The sequence below is a fragment of the Phyllopteryx taeniolatus genome, chromosome 11, assembly GCF_024500385.1.
Source record: "Phyllopteryx taeniolatus isolate TA_2022b chromosome 11, UOR_Ptae_1.2, whole genome shotgun sequence".
NCBI classification, from domain to species: domain Eukaryota; kingdom Metazoa; phylum Chordata; class Actinopteri; order Syngnathiformes; family Syngnathidae; genus Phyllopteryx; species Phyllopteryx taeniolatus.
This window is the reverse complement of record NC_084512.1, coordinates 22,998,391-23,016,179: the sequence shown is the minus strand read 5'-3', so window position 1 is coordinate 23,016,179 and position 17,789 is coordinate 22,998,391. Positions and strand designations below refer to the sequence as shown.

Sequence of the window (17,789 nt, the reverse complement as noted above, 5' to 3'; positions counted from 1 at the left end):
GACATCGGGACACACCTCTGGAGCAACTTCCCCGCCCCTTCCAACCACCGCCACCACCGCCACTCCTGTCTGAGGATCACATGGGATTCTGGAGGCCTTCCAGAGGGCCGCTGTCTTTTGGGTTGACTTTATCTCACACTGGTGCTAAAAATATCTCGTTGTATAAGCAACATGAGCGAGTACTGCTTGCTCCTTCAGAGCGGAATCCTTTAGATTGTAATTTGAAGTAAGTCTGGCCAGGTGATGATGTTTTTTTAAGTTTACAATTGTAGCTCTCTTGTTGTATACAAGTTGTGATGAGATGATTTACTGTATATGAGTAACCTATTAAACTACAGAGAATGAATTGAAATATATGTATTTTTTTTACATTGGAGACTTTTTATTATCTTTTTCATAGGTTGTATTGTTATCATTCAACACAATCCTCAATATATATCATCATTATTTAATCATTACACATATTCTTTTTCATTTGTTTCATTTTTATTTTAATCATTATTTTTTTCATTTTGAATTTGGGGAGATTTTCTGCAAGGGAATAGAAAATGGGCGGATTTTTAAAAGCAGTTATCAAATTTAGTATATTGTATTGGTTTTATAGTAATCATAATTTAATTTTTTATATTAAAGGTTCTTTTTTCATCAATTTCTTTCAAGTGCATTACATTTTATTTTATATTTCTTAATGTCAATAACATATTTAAGGTTTCGCTACTTTATAGTCAGACTGGTCAAATATATTTTTGTATATTATTTTACTCCCTGTGATTTTAGGATAGATTTGGAGAGTTTTTGTGATATTATTTGTATAATCGTATTATTGTACTTAATCATAAGTATATAGAATAATAATTTAAGTAATCATGTGTATTCCTTTAGGAGATATTTTGCAAGGTAACTTTGAAATCAATATTTTATCTGTATTTTATTGGTTTTATTGCAATTATTTTATTTTTATGCCTGTATATATTTTATTTGTATACAAGCGTATTTTATGCTAAATGTGTTGATTCTTTTTCATCAGTATTCTTAGTACAATATATTTTATATTTCTTATTTTTAATTTGCTACCTAACAGTCAGTTAGTATAAAATATTAGACTGACTGTGATTTCAGTATAATTTATCATAATTATTATATACTGTATCATGTTAATATTGTTTCATTTCGTATTAAAGACATTTTTCATTTATTACATACATTATTTTAAAAAATAATGACATTTTGTTGTTGTCTGGCAATCAGTCCAGGGTGTACCCTGCCTCTCTTGTCACTTTAGCTACCATATAGTTCCCTAAAGGGTTAAAGAGTAAAAGAATCTGTGAGAATCTCGTTCACATCGAGGCCGTAACACTGGTGGGTCAGGCGCAAGACTTTGGGGAGGGTCGCGTGAACTTCAAAAAACAGGATGCTGGGGAATTGAAATCTCATGCAGGATAGTGGCGTGTACACGCTGACACGTCATCCTGCCGGACCTTCCGTCGCCACTCGGATTACTCAATCTCATCCCTATCGAGTGGAGTCACAAAGGAACTGATAGAATATCATGCGGGACATTGTTTTTGTCCTGGTGATGAATGGGCCATTGCCGCTGACTGATTATATGTGGGTGGCACAATGCACCTCGACTTTGTGACCTCAGAGAAACACCTTAAATCGCCTCCTTTGTGACAGTTTGAAAGCTTTGACGAAATGAGCCGACAGGCAAGCATTGCAATATCTTTTGGTCAGACACGGGATCTATTCAGCAGAGTCTGAAAAGGCCTCAGAGAAATCACCATCTGCTGTCTTTGATAGATGAAAGATCATAGAAATGGCTGTTTATTCACACGCATGAAAGTAAGCGCTTTAAAAAAAAAAAAAAAAAAGTAGCAAAGATTGATATTTTTCCACCTTTACAAAGAATGATGAAATCCTAAAACATCCCAGAAATGTGGTTATAGAAAAATACCAATTTAAAGTAGTAAGTAAGAAAAACTTGATTTGATTTGCTTAAGTGCTCTCAGGCAAAAATTGACTTTTTAGACACGCTACTAAGGCATATACTGTAATAAAAATATGTATGAATTGTTAAGAATCTGGGCAACTAAGCTTATATTACTGCAATTGAGGTCAAATTGAGAGCACTACTAGATTGCGCTACAACCATGCAGACGTTTGCTCATGGCATGGAAACAGGAGTGCAGAACATTCACGAGGTCTATATTTATAAAAATTCATCAAAAGATTTTCCCCATTGTAAATCAAGTAAATCCATACCAGGCTACAAAGGTGGGAAAAAATAAAGCTAATGTATGCACATACTAAACATATAACGAATGTGTTAATGTTATTCCACACAGTAAAAGTAGCACAGACAACTTGTCAACTGATAAAAGTGGCTGTACAGTAGGTTGTCGTGGCAACAAGATGCTGCAACAGATTATTGCTTTAAGAGAAAACAGACCCAAGAGTCACCACAAGTAAAGGACCATTACATCCTTCAAAAATCAAATAAACAGATCTAAAGAGATACGTGTATAGCAGCATCGGCTCAAGTGGAATGTCATTCCTACAAAAGAGCCCATCATTTAAAGCTTTTGAGGCTCATTTATGACGCTAACCGCAATTTGAAGATGTATAATTCCTTCTGATCAAAGAAGTGCGATGGTCATAGACTTACGGGCAGCAAAACAGCGAGGCATTCCGTGATATGAAGGAACCGAAAAGAAGCCGGCGCTGGAAATGACAGGAATACTGCCAGTTGTTGTTTCTCGCTTTGTGTACGTGGAGAGAATATCGGCCCGAGGAGGATGCAGCGACAGAGAGAGAAGAAAATATCAAATACAGTGGTGCCTTGAGACATCAGTTTCCACGCGCGTAACTCAAATGAATGGAAACAACATGAATCCGTTCCAGCCTGACTTGTGCCTTAAGTCTGAAGACGCCATTAGATGTGTTTGATTTTAGCAATGTTGTAATGATCGTGTTGGGTGAAGAAGCGTTCATGTCAACGCGCACTGAAATGAACTTTGTGAGCAGTAAATGACAGTTCTACTGGGCTTTTTTCTTGAATTTTGCAGTTCACCTCCATGTGAAAGAACGGCAAGTTCAGCAAAGAGTACTGGAACATTCCAAATTTTACAGAAGGTCAAACAAAGTGCACCTTGAAAGGTTTTAGGGAATTTTAGGTTCATCCTGAAATTTCAGTCAACGACCTAAGAACTAACTTTTTTTGTGAGTAGAATGTTATAGTTGAATATCATCACCGAATTAAAACAACTGCTGTCATTTGCATCCCTGTCTAGTAATGCAAGCAAAAGCGCTACGCTTTAGTATGCTGTGCTAGCAACTGACGGTGACCTACTACATTAGTTTCATTTGTATGCACATACTAATTCACTCAATTTCTGGACAAAGCAAACTTTTGAAGCAGAGATGAGCCGTAAAAGTAGATGACGTTGAACTAAATGCCCCAATTGGACAAAAACAACCTTCAGCGTTTCCTCGTCCAGGAAGCAGTCCGTTCTCAAACTCCCGACTCGTGACACTCATAAGAAGCTCGGAACGACGCTAACGCGACTGTGAAAAGGGGGAAATGCTCGGCCGGCTCCTCCAACGTCATTGTGGCGCCGATGCGGCTGCTTGCCCTGAATGAAAGCAGCCTGCGGAAATGAAAGAGGCCCACGATGGCAGCACGCTCGACACGCCATTCATCTGCATTCTGGTATTGTCTAATTGAGTCCGGTCGGCGTGACGGAAACAGTACGTGCGCGTGGCGCGGTTTCTTAACCGCTAATTACGCTTCGTGGATATGACAGTTTTTCTGCTCGCACTCCTGCTTGGGCGATCAATCAGCTTGTCAAAACACAAGAGCCGCCACGGGAAGTTAATGTATGGAAGAGTTGCAGGGCTACACTTATTCAGATGTATTGTGTTTTAACGGAAACATAGAGGTGCCCTGGACAAAGGGTCCGCAACCACTGGACTGCGGACCGGTACTGGGCCGCAGACCATTTGGTACCGGGTCGCAGAGAGAGACTGAACAAAAAATATTGTAGCGACCCTGCAGATGTGATACGGGCATTGGTGTTAGAGTTATGTATAAGTTCAGACTGTCTGTGAGGCTGTGAAGTTGAAAGATAAATGTTAAAAGATACCAAAAAATAAATAAAACATTGTAACTAACTAAGATAAAGAAAAATATGTAGCTAATGTGCAAAGAGGCAGGCATTTTGACTTGAAATATTGCAGGTTGCAGAAATAGATGAACACAGATTCATTATTTGGAGTAAATGATGATTTTTGGACCAGTTAAGTGAACTTGAATCATTTCCCGCAGCATACCTGCTGATCTCTCAAGGCATTCTAATTTACTAACTACAGCACAGTGGTTGCGAATCACCGCCCTCGATGTCGGAATTTGTGTAGCTTCAGAAATCCCCGGTTCCAAAGAATGATGCAAAAAAGGTGAAACCAGCTGAAGTGGCACAGACTGCAGTTTGACTCTCACAAGTGTAAGGAGTCAAATATTGATATTGACTTTACTATTTGAGGGAATACAGTACAGCATTCCCAGCATATTCAGGATACTACTCACAAATTCACCGAAACGTATCCTCCGTTATTCACTGCAAAAGCCCCGGATTTGCTGTTTTTATGCTCAGGCCAAAGCCATGTCATTTTTAGGTACGGCATCAATTGGTTGCAGATTGTTGCGTTTGCGTTTGTATCCCCAACGATAGCGGGAGAACACTGGACTTGGGTTTTACTGAAGAATGTTACAAGTTAACCTTCCGTAGAGTAAACACAGACACTTTTGCACCTACAGACTCAGGCACACACGAAAAAAGGGACCTATATATTGCACTATGGCGGGTTTTAAAGGTGCTTAGTGAAGGCAATCAAAGTTCAAAAAGAGCTCAAACAGAGAAGCTTTAACTGAACTCCACAAGAAGGGTGAAACCAGAGAAATTGAAAAGAAAGCCTTACAGTATCTCAAAGTCACTCTTGATTCGGTTGACTTAACATGATGGAAAAGTCGCTCTCGGGTGAAGTCTTTCCCAGCAACTTTCAAGTGAGTGTGCAGGAGACACAGAACTGTTTTTTGTTTTTTTTTAATTTGATTTTTAAAAAAAATTTGGGGGTCTTTATGTTTTGCAGCTAGAGAAGCGTGAAATTGCGCATTCATTTATTTTTGACACATAGGCAGGGATTGGTCGATGGGACAGCCAATTATCTAAAGTGGACATATTGTGGGAAATGGACTTTTTAATTACTTGTATACAAATAATTTTGTCTTTGTACTGCCTGCCCTCCGTAAAATGTGAAATTAAACAACCAGGCCAATCTTTCATCTATTTTTGAAAATGTGTCTGTCAGCAAGCTGTTATGAACTTTGCTGTTTTTAAAAATGTAACAGTGAAGCTAATTTACATAATACTGCACCAAATCTGTGTTTCTCCACCGATGACTTGACACCTAGACTGAGAAAGATCTGCCATTTTCAAGCGACGTCCGCAGACCAGTTGCCATGGCAATTAACCATAATTGCCATTGGCACATCAGTACATGGGGGCGGGCTGAGCAGTGGCTCATTTGCATGAGACAGAACCACTCCAAAACCACGTAATTTTATCCAGGGTGTTATGAGTTGATTTATTTATTTTACTTACTTCCTTTTATCTTAGGGTATATTATTTTATTTTATTTACACCTGGGAACTATTTTAAATTGTTAAAAAAAAAAAATGCATCACGTCCCCTTTAAACGTACTAAAAAGGCAAAAGCAAAAGCAAAGCGCACACAGGGTTTTTCATCCCTCAAGTTGCGGAACTCTCAAAGGGTAGCAGTGCTTGGGGATCATTACTAATTACGTCTTTCACGGAGGTGCATTCATCGGTCTCTCAGGAGCTAAAAATGGGAACCCCGCCTGACACAAAGGCCACCTCGGCCTTTTTATCTGTCGGGAGAAAATGAGAGACAAACAAAGACGGAGGATAGTAGAATGTAAATGAGCCGAGATGGCCGGACGGAGGACGATGAGGAAAAAAAAAAAAGACGAAGCGATGAGTGAGTGGAGGACGCGAGTGACAAGAGGACAGATTGAGGTCAATGTGCGTATAAAAAAAAAAAAAAAGAAAAGTGAGGCAGAGTGAAATGGAGGAAAATGTGTCTGTCTCACGTAGTTTGAGAAGTTGAAATTAAAAAACAAAGTACCTGTGAGAGTGTGTGTGTGGCTGTAGAGTGACAAGAACATGCCAGGGCGAAATGGAAAAAGAAACTTGTTGACATCCAATCTTACCCTGCGAGATGAGCATTTCATTATTAACATGCAGGTATATGCACCGAGTATCTAAGAAACTAAATCTTAAACACAGAGGTAAATAAACTGTATTTCATAATTTTAGTTTTTATAATTTATGCCATAATTATCCAAGGAAGACACTAATTGTTTCAAATTGAGAAAGCAGTGCTAGTTCTCCAAGCTAGCTAATTAGCTACTACTTGGCTCAACATTATTGCCAAGTAGCAGATTCAGATTCAACAGCAGCAGATTCACCACAAAAAAAACAAACAAAAAAAAGCCCACAACAGCAAAAAAAAAGAAACGTTTTAAATCAAAATTTTAAAGAATGACTTTTCATACTTGTTAATTTCATTGCTAGCATAAGCCCCAAGTGAAGCCAACATTGGAACACAGTCAGTCAAGCAAGGACGTAAGTAACACACCTCTGTTCAAATTCATTAAAAAAACTAAAATATCTCACAAGTCTCAGGAGTCAAATATTGATATTGACTTTACTATTTGAGGAAATACAGTACAGCATTCCCAGCATATTCAGGATAAAAAAATCTGACACAAATAAACATTTTCCACCATTAATCTGACCTACAACATGTAAATACAACTCAATTTAAAAATAGATATTTTCAAAAGCGGAAGTAAAAATGTGTGTGTCATATATATATATATATATATCATGTGTAACGTGTGCACAAACTGGTTGTGGCTGTGTTCAGGATTAACCAATTGCCTTAAAACGCGTTCAATGTAAATCAGCACACAACTGCCACCGTTTAAAGTCTCTCTGATTAATCCCAAATAAAGTTCAGATGTTTTAGTAGCCTTTTCCTGATTTTTTTTTTTTTTTTGCTTTCAAGCAGACGCCTGCTATGGATTTTGTACTATCACTGGCTGGAATTTTGAACTGTTTATAATTCCCTCCACCTTTACAAGGCCCCAGTTCCCACTGAAGTAAAATAGCCACAGTCGTATTACGACAAAATGCCAAGCAAAAGCGAGAAATCCTCGACTCTATAACAACCTTGAAAGAGGAGCTAACAAAACCCGATCTTTTAAAAAAGTTGACAATGTTGAAGACTTAAAGACATCGCTGGGGTTTGACAACTCTTTCAATAAAGTCTCAAAGGAAGATAATGTGTCACTCAGGAGGATCGACGTGAACAGCCTTAAAACCACAGACATCGAATCAAAAATCACCAAAAGGGAAACGTTATGCGAGATATGCAGCACAACATGTAGTAATTCACGGGCTTCCAGAAGAAAACTTAGCTCGAGTGATCATGTTAGAAGCACCAAGAATTGATTTTAATTTTAAAAAAATGGCCTGAGTGCATTTCCCTTGTATCGTTCATTGAGGGTTAACTTAGACTTGACAGATTGTATTACATAGAATGGGCTTGAAGACAGTAAATGTATTAAATGCAGTGCTGGTGAAGGAACTCCATTGGTTGTGTGGCTCCCTGGTTGGGCATAACAAAGCAAGTAATGATTAGCACTAATACAGCCATTCCACTCACACCACAAATATGTATCCTGGGCGATTCGCCTAACTGCAGTGTATCTCAAAAAATGAAAAACATTTTGCTCTCCTTATGGATGGTCATAAGAAAAGACACCAACCGATTAAGAACAGATCACCGAAGCAATGGAACTGATTTGGCTGGGGAATGTTGCATTTAAAATAATGAGATTGGCTGTGCAGAAACATGGCCGCCGTTGGAAAAGTACTTAATGTCACTATAATACTAATTTATTTGTTACTTTTTTTCTTCTTTCTTTCAAGCATTTTTCAAATGTATTCTCTAAATCAGGGATTCCCATCGCTGTGCTGCAGCACATTCCTTGAGTGATCATGCCAGAAATGATCCAATTTCACATAATTTAGTTACTACAAAAGAAAAATGGATACTATCTATCTATGCCAGCAATGTATAGTGACAGGCTCAACAGTTAAATACTCCAGAAGCCACAATTAACCTGTGTAGCCACCTATTGCCATTCCAACAACAGAATAATAGCTTTGTGTTCAACTAAACAGGCTCAGATTTCACAATAATGAAATCGTGCTGAAATTGAGAATATTATTTTAGTATATATTAACGCTGGGGGGGAGAATAACTCTGCTAAAACTTGACTTGTAAAATAGGTTGTCGCAAAATGTCTGCCTCGACGCGCCGCCGGCACCCCCCACACCAAAAAAACAGGTTTGCACCGCCAGAACAATGCTTCACACGGACATTTATTGCAGAAGGACGCAGTGTTGGGCCACTGGTAAACTTTGCCAAAAACGACAGAGGAGCGGATTTTTAAGGCACTGTTAGATGTGTAATGTACATATAGCATGGTTTATGAGTGACTTAAATGGTATTTAGCGTTTTTTTTTATTTTTTATTTAGCTAGTAGGCTAATGCTAATCACAATTGCTAACCGTTTAGCTCTCAAATCTTAAGTCTCAAATTCTGTACACCAAAGTTATACCATACAGCATATGCAGTTTAAGGATCAGGATAAATGAGAATAAAATACAGGTTGGTTGTAAAATAATAATAATAATAATAATAGTAATAATAATCAATAGCAGAATTTATTCTAAAAAGATTAAACCGTGATAGCCCTAGTATATATATATATATATATATATATATATATATATATATATACACACATATATATATATATATATATATATATATATATATATACATATATATATACACACACACACACTTTTTGTGACATTTTTGTCTGGCAGTTCCACGTGTGCTTTTTCTGATAACAGACGTTTGATTTAATAACATGCAGCCTTTGTTTCTTTGCCAGAAAGTGTGTCATATTGACCAGCAATTTAAGAGAATGTGCGTGCACACCGGACCGTTTTTTTGTTTTTGTTTTTTTTTTACACCAAAGCCAAGATAACAAGGTGAGTGTCATTCCAATTAGTACACCCCCCCCCCCCCCCCCACACACACACACACACACACACACACCCCCACCACTCATCACCGTTTTCCATGATGGAATCCTGATAAGCCTCCACTGAGACCCTCATCTTGATTGCCTTTAAAAAAGACGTCATCGTGGTCTTACTATAGGTCAAATAACGTCAGGACCCAACATCACAATGGATTGGACAATTTAATCCCAAGTGGTTGAAGTGGGGTTCCCTGGTCACCATCAAAGTAAAGTGTGTCAGTCTTACTTTGCTTTGAGAAGCTTTTCCCCGAAATGCGGCGGCAACACTCGCAACGCTTTTTAAGGTCTGCTTCGGTTAAGTTGCCAGGCAACCATGACAGTGCAATGGTTTTGTGTGCGCACACTTGTCTTTCTGCTATCCGAAGCATTTGCTATTTTCATACTGCTTATCAGCACAGGAAGAGGCAGTGTGTGGTGTGGGGTGGGGAGGGGGGAATCCTTATCATCAGTCTGTGAACAAGAGTGCTAATAACGCCAGAGTGCTAGTAGTAGTGCTAAGAAAAGGTGCTCGTTCTAATTAGCTTCACAAATTGTGTCCTTCTCACACGCGTGACACCCAGTTTCACTCTAGTGCCGTCGCTGATTGCGTCTACAAGGTTTGTACCAGATTACAGAGGACCCAACTGAAGCCATGGAGGAAACCCGTAAGGAAAGTCAAATTGAAGTTTTGAAACCTTTTTTTTCATACCACCTCAATCAAATTTAGGACAGTCACTACTACACGTTCTAACCACTCATCTCACCTCATTTTACTTTTGAACTTAAGAACATTTAGAGTCTGTACGTTTTTGCTTAGGTTACAGGAGTTCAATCAGTACTTCTACTTGTACCAGTGTTTTTTCACACAAGTGTCTGTACTTCAGTAAAGAAGCTGCAAGGACGGCGACATCAATGTGCGGCGAGAGTAAAGCTTCACTTTTATCTGCTTCTTCCATGGTTGAATTCCTTCTTGATGCCAACACAGAATGGGTATTTGTCCTCAGATTTTTCCAGATTACTGGTTAAACTCCACCACAAATCGGAAAAATAATCCCCAGAGCAGAGGTACCGGAACGACAACAAGTTTATAGCCAGACTTCCTGTCCCTTCCTTGAATTATGATTCCGATTGTTAGGAGGCAGAAGAGCTAAGACGTTAACAAGCACACCAAATGATGAATGCCTAAAGCCATCGCTGATACATTTCCACGTCTGGTTTTCAGACCGTAGGCCGGAGTGCAAGGTGACAGATGTGATAAGGTGTGGGGGGAAGCCAAAAGGAATGATCGCATGATAAAATATACAGATGACATGAAGTGCCAACAGACGCCAGATGTTGTTTGAATTTGATTAAAGATGCACACAATCATGTTGATGAGCTACTTGAGTGTCGCAACATTAAGAGTCCTCAAACCCTGCTCTTACTACAAGTGGTGAGCAGGTAAGGTAAACACTGATAGTCATTGTTATTCACCGGTTTATCCAAGGAAAATGCACACATTCATCATCCAGCCAGCCGTTTTATACGAGCTGTGTCTGAAAATGTCAAGGACTGGTGTCACTAAAGATAAAACTACGAGTTTTCCCCTTCAAATTGGGCGAGACGATCAACCAGCACGTCTACAAAGAGATCCTGCGGCACTTGGGTCGCTGGGCGAGAAGAGGCGAGAGTTGTGGCTGGACAACTTGTGGCAGCTCACAATGCCCTGAGCATCTGACAGTTCCTTGCTTAAAGGAACAGGAGCTCACCGAACCTGGCTCCGTGTAATTTGTACTTCTTTCTCAAGATCAAGGTGGTCATCATGGAGACCATCAAGACGGCCATGACAATGGAGCTGCGGAGGATCCTGGAAGAATTCTTCCAGGAGTGCATAGCAGTCATAGCAGAAGACATAGAAGACGTGGCAGAAAAGCCTTGGAAAGTGTGTTAGGATCTAAGGATTTTACTTCAAAGGGGAAAACTTGTAGTTTGTAGTTCGGATTTGAAACATCTTTTGTGTCACCGTTCCTGAAACCTTTCTGACACACCTCACTGGATATACAATCATAACCCTTGGAATGCTTCAAGTAAAGCCAAACTGAAATTATACTGTAGCAGTCTGTCAGCTTGCTACCTTTCCAGAAGGTATGCCAAAGAGAAAAATAATTGGGACTTTGTAGTGATAGCATGTACAATCCGGAATGTAACCGCAAATCCCCGAAAGACCTGGAGCTGAATAAGAAAATGCTATGAGCATGAATGGCCGCACTGACTATGGGAGCGCGGCACAGAAACTCGGGCTCTCCACTTGTACATACTCGGCTCTGTAGTTCTCCTCTCCGCTCTGCCTACACACTTACTTTAGCTAGTAAAATGCACACGAGGGCGAGCTGCCAGCCAGCTCCCTAAAAGACAACATGCATAATTCAGCATCAGACTGCAGACACCTTTGTCCGTGGAATGTGTTTGTTTGGTTCTTAATGTGCAACGTAAATTACACTCTAAAACTACTCTTTAGATGTCAAACTTTTTTAAGGGGGAGTTAAAAACAAAAACACAAAGGTGAAGTTGTAAATGTGTTCTTTAATGCTTGTGGGGCTAAAAGGATTAGCTTGGTCTAAGAGATTTTGATGGTAATTTCACTCATCCATTTTTCTATTGCGCTTGTCCTCATTGGGTTCGCGGGTGAGAGGCAGAGCACACCCTAGCCTGGTTGCCAGTCAATGGCAGGGCACATATAGACAAACAACCGTTCACATTTATGGACACTTTGGAATCGTCATTAAAACCTAACGCGTCATGTCTATGAAATGTGTACTTAGTCATAAAAACACAACCATTTGCGAAATGACGCTTCTCAAATATAGATGAAGTTCACAACATTCATTGAGAAACCAGAAAACTCCTTAAAATTATGAGTAATTAGTATTTAAAAAGTTGTGTAGCTTGCCGGAACAAACATACGTCTGTGGTGGGACCACATCATCTGTGAGGTGAAACAGCGTCTCCACATATCGTGACATTATCTTTAATAATCATTTTGAACATGCAGTAGCGAACACTACACACATCATCTGAGCAACTGTTTACGTTCTTCAGTGCTGCAGTTTCAGAACGGTGTTCAAATGTGATCAAGCGTTAACTCTCGAATGTCAATAGGCCAACGATTGTGTCTGTGAGTGCAGTTAGTACTTGTTTTGTATGATAGGAAAAAGGAGGGATGATGTATTTGAGGGAGGCTTTCGTTTTTGTGAATGACGCATCTAGCAACTAATTTGACTGTGGCAATTTGATTTCGTACCTAAATTGGAAGGTGTTGTACACCCCTAACCTATGCTAGCGCAGTAGTAAATTCATGATTACAGTAAATATTTGGATTCAATATTATAGACCATTAATATGAATCAATCAAAGTAAACACAGTAAGTACGGCGGTAACTGAGCATTATTTTCCCAGTGACTGCGCAGGCTACTGTAGTTGCTTGTTGCATGGAAACCTCCTATGTCGGGACAGTCATAAACCGAGGACCCCCTATATACCAAATCTATGTTTACTGTTACACAAACGCAAATATTCGCCTTAAGCTCAACGGTATATTGAACCAAGTAGTCATGATGAGCTTGATTTTCATTTCAAATACCCCAAACCAAGCATCATATTTGCAGAAAAGTGTCGTATCCATTTGGGAAGACTTTCATCCACAGACAATAAATGAACAACGTTTTCGCTACAGTGACTCGTGATCGTAGCTATTTATGCAAACGTCCGTGTGTTTACAATTTGTCTCTTTACTAAGTCTCAACTTGCCATGTAAACTCATGATTCTGCTGTTTTGTTTTGTTTTCTGCGAGTCATTTGTCCCAAAAAATCCAAAATTCCACAGCTGCAGCAATTGAAGCCATCGTGTTCACTTTGTAAATGTTTGGGCTGAGCCCAGTCTTCCTAACAAATCCTTAAATCTCTTTTCCCTGTGCTCTGGATTACAGTCCGCTGGTTCACGCTCACTGTTTGCACCGTCAACTGCAAACGCGGTACTAGAGGACAGGTGTAATTTGGGTTTCGGGTCCATTTGCATACGTGCTTGCAATTAATTATGTTTAATGGTGACAATGAGGCACATCCTGACAGTTTTCTTGTTAATACAGTACTCGATTACTTTTCGTCATTAGCCACCTGTCCCGGCTTTTTGTGGCTCTTGTCGCCATAGAAACACTTTTGTTCTGAGTTACGGTCTGTCTTTCAAACAGAATCCATGTGGGCGAACAAAATAATAATACAACCAAAGTTCATTATGGCGCGCCTCATCAAAGCAGCGAGCCAGCGTCCCTTCTGGCTCGTCTGATCTCGCACAATGATTCATGCAAACTATCGGGGCAAACAGGGAGGCTGTGACGGAAAAAGATCACAGTTTTCTCGGGGGAATTATTCGGAAATTATACCAAAGGTTAAGCACTGCAGGTATAAATGGACTATTTTTCCATCAACGCCTCAAAATATCACATTGTAATGGAGCAACACAGTCCACACAAATACCCAACCTAAAAACACTACTTCCCAACAGGAATGTTCAATTTTGCCATTAAACATATATTTGCCAGCAGTTAAGGTTTATTTATTTATCCATTTAAAAAAAAAAAAAAAAAATGGGGGACTGATGGCAAGTATTGCGCATATTTTTTCGGGTATGAAATCCCACTAAATTCGAATGAAAACACACTAACGGCCGGGCAAGCACAATTAGTTCACCGTTGCCTCGCGACGCAACGCATGACAGACATCCTCTCACCGCGCGATAGCAAAACACTAACCATCGCCGAGGCGAGCGAGCGACACTTCATTTGCTGTGACAAATCATGTACGACGCTGAACTGAAAGCGTTTAACATTGTGCGACGGACGACCAAGCAGTCAGTGTGGATTAAAAAGTCACGCTGCCCCAAAACGGACCTTTTGACAAAACGTGTGTCGCCGGCGGACTAACACTTTTTTTTTTATCAGTTGGAGAGAGAGAGAGAGAGAGAGAGAGAGAGAGAGAGAGAGAGAGAAGTGTGGGCAAATGATGCAGCAAGACCAAGCCTGTCAGCAATGACTTCCTTGTATTGCACTGGATGTGAGTGAGTAATGTAAATCATGTGGGTATAGTTTGACAAATGCACTTACTTACTGCACAGGTGTGAACAATGTAATTTATGTAGGTATATACTGTACTAGGGCTGGAGGGTGTGTGGGGGGGGGGGGGGGGGGGGGGGGGATAACTCGGCTAAGTCGACTTCAAAAATAGGTTGGCGCAAAATTTGTGCCTCGAAGCTCCGCCGGGACAAAAAAAAAAGAAAAAAAAACAGTTCCGCCCAGAACCATATTTGCACCGCTGCAGCCAATGTTTCACACAGACATTTATTGTCGATGGACATTGTTGGGCCACTGATAAACCTTGCCAAAAACGCCAAAGGAGCATCTGTAAGTGATTTTAGGACACTATTAGATGTGTAATGTACACATAACATAATGTATGAGTGAGCTGAATGGTAGTTAGCGCTAGCAGTAATCGCTAGCACGCTAATGTTAATCGCGAATGCTAACCGTTTTCCAAAGGCTGATTTTGTTGTCTCAACCTCTGTATAGAGTTTATACCATACACTCAGTAGCAACATATGCACTTGAAGGAAAGACGTCCAAAATATATATTTATTTATTTTATTTTTTTTGGAGTGGGGCGTGGCTATTACTCGATTAAATATCGATATAGTATGAACTCTATATACCAACAGTGAAGCCCCATTTATCACGGGTGATATGTTCCAACCCCAGCTGTAATAAAAATCCTAGATCTAGAGAGACCATACAAAAATAGTATATAGTATATACTGTAGTTTTACCCCTCCTACATGCTTCAAACACATTTAAACTGAATAAAACACACTTTTTGAAGCATTCCTTAGCTTGTTCTCACTCTCGAGCTGTCAAGAAATGGGAGACTATCAAGCAATATAACATCACTTTAAGGAAACAAAAAGAAGACTCGCTCACTCACACAGTTCTCCAAATAAGAGGCAACGTGTTGCTCCAACATGTGTCCAAATATCAGTCGATAAAGGGTTAAAACACTGCGACACCGATGCTATTAGGTAGCCCGTGTATGGTGTTTTTGCATTGTGTGTTAGCATTAAGCTCGTGTATTTTAAGAAGCCAAAGTTATGTGGTTTCGTTAAATAACTGTAATAGTGTAATTCTATTTGTTTTAGGTATAGTTTGACAGCCAACTTCGACAAAGTACGATAAGTCTCTTAAAATGTGTTTCCTTCATTTTATACCAGTAAACTTCAAGTGGGTGTGGCAATAAACAGCTTGAAGCCTCTTTTATGAAGAATTGCTCCCTATATGCCAAACTGCAACTTGTTATGAAGTGCAGTTGAGTTGCGTTCACTGCCACCATACAGCACTCATATCTCCAATTTTGACTTGCAAGTCAAAGCAGAAAATTGGCTTGTGTCTCGAAAAACACGTTAGTTGGGTCACTCATATCTCAAGGCACCGCTGTATATTGGACCTGTGCATACTCGCGGTTCGCTACCCGCAGATTCACCGATACATTGTTTTTGTTTTGTTTTGTTTTTTAAAATGTTTTTTTTTTTTTTTTTTACACCAGTTTAAAAATCGGCAATAGAGATGAAGATTAACTGTGATATAGCTCCTAAAAGATGAGCAAATGAAACGTGTAATTCCCTCAAAGGATCCCACCTAAAAAAAAAAAAAGAAAAAGAAAAAAGCAATACTGCGGCCGAGCTGACACATTTCCAATATGCTTCTTTCCCTCCAGTTAAGCCGTGCAGAAGTCTCTTTTTTCACGTCATTGTGTATGTCGCTATTCATCACGTCTAGTGTGACACGACCGGCTCATTGGAGACCCCAAAAGTGACGAGACAACTCCAAGATGGCTACCGTGATCAAAACCCTTCATTAACAAAATCTATGGGGGGAAAAAACAAATACAATAGACACCAGATTTTGTTTCCCAGCTCAACATCCAGAGGCATATTGTTTCTGCCATCACAATGCTCGCCATAAACAAATGCGTTTGGTAATTATTGTCAAAGATATAATCCCTGATTTGCTTAGAGCGTCTCATCAGCGGTGGCGCTTTTTGCATTTTATCTGCGTGATGTCACGTTAGATGGCTCGCGTCCCCTTCTGCGTGTCGCAGATGAGCATCTGATGTCATTCTTGCCATAAAACGACAATGAAGTACACATGAAGGACCCATGAAAACAATGTTTACTGTCTCATTCGAGCATTTAGGCAGCTGTTGCTCGCGAGTCACGGAGTGTTTAATCCACTTCGGCCATCACCTTTATTGGGCAAGAAACCGTATTAAACTGGATTCAACTTTGAGACGAATTTGTAAAGTAAATACCGCATAATATCGGCACGACTCGGATGAGCAGCAGAGCCGACGTGGGATGCGCCCCGGAAAAATTCTCTGCCAGTGGCGAGCAGCCTATTTTGCTGTTGCCATCTACTCTCTTTTGGTTTTTGATGGATTTGATGATTTGAGTTTGAAGAAACAAGACATATTGGCAATTTCACCATTTGATTCAATTAACAATCAGAAGCCTCGGTAGCATTTCGAAGCCGCATTTGTCTCAAGTCGGCGTTGAATTGGTAACTCTGGCATGCACAGGGAAGATTTGGCAAACATTTCATGGGCTCAACCCAACATACTCAGCTCAGCTGCACATCCCACTAATGTGTCACCATTTCAAAGTGGGAACAAAAAAATGGCTTTCCAACGGTATAAGATTTATTGCCAAGAAGCTTTTTCAAAACAAAGAAATAATCTATGACTCCCACATGCTTTAAACACATTTAAACATGTTAAAACACACTTTTTCAAATATTCCTTAGCACCTGTTCCCACAATCTCGCTCGCACACTTCTCCAAATAAGAAGCAAAACTAGCGTGCCTCAAACTGTTTATTTGTCACTCCCAGTTGAAGCTTACTGTAAGACTGACACTTTTCAATCAAAGCATGTCATTTTATCTTTCCACAAAATAAAGATTGAATAAGAATACAGTAGATTTTAAGGGGGCACACCAACCAACTGAAGGAGGCACGGGGAGAACATGCAAACTCCACAAAGGCGGGGCCGGGATTTGAACCCCGGTCCCCAGAACTGTGAGGCAGATGTGCTAACCATTTGCACACCGTGCCCACGGCATGCGAAATCCTGCATGCTAAAAGAAAAGTCATCGAATGACGCTAATACAAATGGTACAACTTTGTCCGGTACGACTGATTCCAGTCCCTAATGCGATCCTATTTTAAAGTCAAATGGACTTTGCCCTTCACAAAATGTTTTGGAAGTCGGCCGCAATGACTCAGGAGATTAGATGGGGAACAAACGCAGCATTTAACATTCCTGCTGTCATCACAGTACTCGTTGTCTGCTCAGTCCTCTTCAGCAGTGTACCTACCCGAGAGGCAGGGCATGGAGAAAATAAAGCGTGGTGTAGCTATTTAAAAAAAAAAAAAAAAAAAAAAAGTGTGTGAGATGAAAAGATCAATATCGG

General features: G+C 39.9%; 1 protein-coding gene across 6 annotated transcripts in view; it reads right to left on the bottom strand.

The window, feature by feature from the left end:
• LOC133486222 (cGMP-dependent protein kinase 1) overlaps positions 1–17,789 on the bottom strand; it is a 118,506-nt gene that overhangs the window by 59,596 nt on the left and 41,121 nt on the right. The gene's annotated exons all lie outside the window — the stretch shown is intronic.